The following is a 6,000-nucleotide window of genomic DNA, read 5'->3' as shown; positions in this document are numbered from 1 at the left end:
TAAGAAAACAAATCCACCCACATAATAGTAATGTGTGATGCTAGCATAAGTTGTGTGATTCATGTGTGTGCTTAGTCTAGTACCTAAGTTTGGTATGATGATTGTATACCCCGTATTCATATTTTAGACGCTAGTACCGAGGAGTACCAAGAGGAGGAGGAGGTCTACTTCCAAGGAGAAGAAGACCATTTTGGTCAGTACACCAACCAAGGCAAGCTAATATTCTTGCAAGTGCCAGGCTCTCATGAGCAAGGCACCCCTCCACGTTACCTTATGTTTAAGATTTCCATCCCAAGTTTTACATTGCAAGTTTTTACTTGGTTTATTTAAAGCCTACTTTTATAGTTAACTTTGGTCTAAGTATAGAGTAGAACAAGAGTATCAAACTTAGCCTAAGAAGCTTATGAGTTAAGTAGCACTCATCAAGACTAGTTGCTAGTGCTAACAAATAAAAGTGGCTACTCTAGATGGGAACATGTGACTTGCTTTGAATTTGAAACCTTGGAATGATGAGTCATTCCATTGAATGATTTTTGAAGGTGAATATGACCAAGAGAAGATGGTGATTTTTAATGAAACTGATATTGGTTTGGATGCGATACCTTTCCAATTTTTGAGTACCCCCACAATACCTGATTATGGGTAGGGCTTAACTAGAAGTTTATACATCTTAGTATGGGTTCCCTCTGAACAAGCATCATAGGGGTTATGCCGAGGCTGCCTCCGTTGTTGAGAAATGATGTGAAGTGAGGTGAATTGTACGGCCAAGCCCTGTGCAGTTCCCAGGTTGACAGTTGGTCTTCACTGGGAGGCCAAGCTCATGGGGAGAGGTGCCTATACTAGGATATGTAAGTGAAAGGTTATGGTTGATGATCCGCGTACTGGAGTTACGATGATTCAGGGTTCTCCCTGACGGATAAAATCAAATGTTGTGGCACAAGTGTGCAACCTCTGCAGAGTGTAAACCTATTCGAATAGCCGTGTCCACGGTTACGGACGATTGGAAAGGCCATACTGTTCCATTGTCAGAGGTTTTCTTAAAAAGGGTTGATGATTTGAATGGTGACTTGATTTGAATCACAACTAAGTTGGGGGAATGACACTAATGTTCCCACGTGAGTTAGTTAGCATATGGAGAGTCCTTTAATAAATGCTTATGAAATAAAATTGGCTTTATGCAAAGAAACCTAGAGCTTAGCACCCCATTACAAAAATTGGTAGTACTTACACTAGTATTAGTTTGCGAGTACTTTAAAGTACTCACGGCTGTGTCCCTGGCTATTCAAATGGCCAGAATATGAAGAGGAGCAGCAATATGAAGACGACGGCCAGCAGGATGTCTACAACAACTAGGAGTTCTTCTGACGTCAAGCGTTGGCCTGTGGAATTATATAGTCCACTACTACTCCGCTTCCGCTATGTAATGTGCTCGTTGATCAGTAGATCAACTATTTGTGTAATATTGGATCATGTGATCTCCTTTTTTAAGACGATTATGGTTTGTAATGGATGATGACTTATGATATCAACTGTTATGTCTCGCAACAACAATCTTCCTGGGATTGCGATGTATGGCATAAGAGGCATCTGGACTTAAAAATCCGGGTGTTGACAAGTTGGTATCAGAGCCATTGTTTGACCTTAGGAGACCCTAGTTAGAATGGACGTCTGAAAACTTAGTTTCAAAAACAAATGAAGTGAATATTTACGAAAAACTTATTCACTCTCTTACCCTGAAGACTTTTATCAAAGGAGGAAATTCATGCTTCACCTTGCAAGTCTACATAAAATTTTGATACACTTACGCATCTCTAACTTACTCATCCATTTCGCTTTCAGATGGAGCCAACCAACACCAAGTTTTACCAGCTGGGCAATGACGGTGACCTGATCTTCGAGAAGGACCTGAATGCCCTGTCTGACTTTATTGGACGCCCGCACCTAGAGTTCCACGGAGTCGAGGTCAACGACCAGCCCGGAGGGAAGCTTCAGTGGGTTATCACCGCTGATCTGAGGGGCAAGATGGAGCCTCCTACCTCTGGGAGGATCCTCTTTTCTTTCAGGGAAAGCAACTGGCTAGACGGACTCGCTCGTGCTCTTCAGGAAGCACTTGCCCGTTTGTGCGGACAGAACGTGGCAGCCCTCCAAGAAGAATGTTTTGCGCATCTCGCAAGGCGTAACACTGCTGGAGAACCCATGGACCTGCCCCTGCACCCCCAGATGAGGCACCATGTGGATCACCTGGACTTCATGCTATACCACACTCAGCAGGATCTGGACAACGCCCGCGCCTACGCCAACCAGACTCACCTTGCACTGGCAAATCATGCTGATGCAATCAAGATGCTTGCCAAGGACCGCAAGACCCTCCGCCTGCAGCGTGCCAAGAAGAACGCTACCATCACGCGCCTTCGCGCCAGGATAGCATCCTTGGAGGCCACTGTCAAGGCCCAAGAGGACCAGCTGAATGAGATGGAAGAAGACGGTGAAGACCTTCAGGGAGGAGAAGCCTTCCTGAGTGATGATGATGACTTCGAGGAGGATGAGAACACCGAGGAGGAGTACTACGAGTTCCTGGAGGCCGGAGAAGATGACTTTATCCCGATCGATGTGGATGATGAGTAGTTGCACTTGATCACGTGAGTAGGTGTGAGTTTGTATCCCGTCCTTTGTATCGTAGCGCGAGTAAATGGTTCTTAAAACCATGGAGGTGTCAGCTTGTAATATGTGATGTTTGAATGAATGAATGCGTGTTTATGTTTACCATCCAAAGAATTCAAGATTTAAATTTTTGAACCAACTCAAAATAAGCCATAGAAATTTCCCTCTCATCTCATGATCTATTTCCATGTTCAGATGGCCCCTCCAACTCGCAGCGCAAGTCAAGATGCCATGATGCAACTGCTGCAGACTTTGATGGCTGATAGAGAAGCTGAAAGAGCCGAAAGACAGGCCAATCTTGCTGCACTACAGTAGCTAGCTCAGAACAATCAAGGCCATGGAAACCATGATCACCCAGGATCAAAACTCAAGAACTTTCAAAACACAAATCCCCGTGTTTTCAGCAAAACTGAAGAACCCCTGGATGCCGATGATTGGCTCCAGACTATGGAAAACAATCTAGAAGTAGCGGGAGTTGAGGACAATGAGAAAGTGCTATTTGCCACGCACTACTTAGCAGGACCAGCAAGAGCTTGGTGGACAAGCACCCGTGCCATGAACGCAGGACAATTCATGACTTGGGCAGATTTCAAGCTCAAGTTCAGCAAGTACCATGTGCCCTCGGGTCTGATAAAGAAGATGAGGGATGAATTCCGTGAATTGAAGCAAGGCCGGATGTCGGTGGTAGAATACCGCGACAGGTTCCTCACCCTGTCAAGGTACGCCCCCGATGAAACTGACACCACAGAAAAGAGAAAGGAGAGATTCCTGAATGGTCTGCATGATGAGATGCAGACAGTCTTGGTCAATATCCCCTTCGCCGACCTTGAAGCCCTGGTGGATTCCGCCATCCAGATGGAAGGCAAACTTCACCAAGCCAACGAGAACCGCAAACGCCGCATGATGCACCAAAGTGGGCCCAGCAACCCTCAGAAGTATCACCCCAGCTCAAGTGGAGGTTTTGCCCCAAGAAACAACAAGCCCCAGATGCAGACTTCATGTCCGGGTTTTCAGAACCGGAGTGGAGGAAACCCCAGGCCAGGAGGCTACCACCACAACAACAGCAACTACCACAACAACAACAACAACTTCAACCGCGCTCCGCCAAGAGCCCCCAACAACAACAACAGCAACACCAACACCGCTCCGAGGACTGGGAGCAACGCCATCCCCGTTACCCCCAAGGACAAGTCCACCATCACTTGTTACGAGTGTGGAGTCGTGGGACACTACTCCAATGAGTGCCCCAAAAGGTTAGCCAAGAATGCCACCAACGCCGCTGCACCTGCTCAGCAGCAACGCCGTGTCTCCACCGGCAAGAAGTTCACCCCCAACAACCCCAACAACCGCAACGGTCGCCTCTACCACATGAACGCCGAAGAAGCCCAGGAAGCACCAGATGTGGTGCTGGGTATGTTTTCTGTTAATTCAGTACCTGCACGAGTGTTGTTTGATTCCGGGGCATCACATTCATTTGTCACTGAAGACTTTGCATGCACCAGTAAAATTCAACCAATCAGTTTGAAGCATGTCATGATAGTCCAAATACCTGGTTCGACTACAAAAGCTAGAAAAATTTGCAAAGATGTGCCTATCAGAATGCATGCAGTAGATTTTTATGCAAATTTGATTGTTCTGGGAACAAAAGGTTTGGAAGTAGTACTGGGTATGGATTGGATGTCGAAACATCATGGATTGATTGATTGTGCCAAGAAGGCCATCACCATGACTAGTAGCACCGGAATATTAGTAGAGCATGTATCTGAAAGGCTGCCGGAAAGTTTACTCGCAACTGCAGTATAGCCCAGCCAACCTTGGATCAGATCAGGGTCGTCTGTCGATACCCTGATGTGTTTCCTGATGATTTACCTGGTATGCCCCCAGATCGGGATATCGAGTTTATCATTGAGTTAATCCCTGGAACCGGACCGATAGCCCAGAGAGCCTATAGCATGAACCCCGCAGAGTTAGTCGAACTAAAGAAGCAACTGGATGATATGCTAGCCAAAGGTTTGATCCAACCAAGTGCCTCGCCCTGGAGATCCCCAGTGTTGTTTGTGGATAAGAAGGACGGTGCCACTCGTTTATGTACGGATTACCGTAAGCTTAACGATGTCACCATCAAGAACAAGTACCCCCTGCCAAAGATAGAAGACCTGTTTGACCAGCTGGCCGGTGCCAAAGTGTTCTCTAAGATTGATCTTAGGACTGGTTACCACCAACTGAAGATCCGTGCCACAGATATTCCTAAGACTGCCTTTACCACCCGATATGGATTGTACGAGTACAATGTCATGTCATTTGGATTGACCAATGCCCCTGCTTACTTCATGAATCTCATGAATAAGATCTTTATGGACTTTTTGGATAAATTTGTCGTTGTCTTCATCGACGACATCCTTATCTACTCCAAATCCGAAGAAGAACATGAGCAACATTTGGAGATTATCCTAGAAACCCTTAGACAGCATCAGTTGTATGCCAAGTTCAGCAAATGTGAGTTTTGGCTGAAGGAAGTAGGATTCCTGGGACACATCTTGTCTGCCGGAGGTATTGCCGTAGATCCCGCTAAGATTAAGACCGTTACCGAATGGCAAGCCCCAACCACCCAGACCGAGGTCCGCGCTTTTCTTGGATTAGCGGGATATTACCGCAGATTTGTGGAAGGCTTTTCAAGCATAGCTAGACCAATGACCCAACTGTTGAAGAAGGATAAGAAGTTTGAATGGACTGACAAATGTGAAGAGAGTTTTCAGCAGCTCAAGAGAAGATTGACCACAGCCCCAATCCTGATCATGCCCGATATCACTAAGCCATTCGACGTCTATTGTGATGCATCCAAGATTGGTCTTGGATGTGTGTTGATGCAAGAAGGCAAGGTGATATCATATCTGTCAAGGCAACTGAAGCAACATGAGCAGAACTACCCAACTCATGACTTAGAGTTAGCAGCCGTAGTCTTAGCCCTGAAAGGTTGGCGTCATTACCTCATGGGTAATCGATGCGAGATATATTCAGATCACAAGAGCTTGAAGTATATTTTCACCCAGAAGGAGCTGAATATGAGACAGCGCAGATGGATAGAATTAATCAAGGATTACGACATGGAGATTCACTACCACCCCGGCAAGGCCAATGTGGTAGCGGATGCTTTGAGCAGACTACCGTGTCAGTTGAACTCCATGATCGCAATAGAGCAACCCAGCCTGTACCAAGAGTTTGAACAGTTCAGACTAGAGCTAGTGAGCGAAGGATTCTTAGCCAGCATTGAGCTCCAACCCACCTTGATGAGTCAGATAAAGGAAGCCCAGAAGGGAAATGCCAGCATTGACGGAATCA

This window comes from Lolium perenne, chromosome 5 (genome assembly GCF_019359855.2).
Source record: "Lolium perenne isolate Kyuss_39 chromosome 5, Kyuss_2.0, whole genome shotgun sequence".
Classification (NCBI taxonomy): Eukaryota; Viridiplantae; Streptophyta; class Magnoliopsida; order Poales; family Poaceae; genus Lolium; species Lolium perenne.
Note: the sequence above shows the minus strand (reverse complement) of the source record.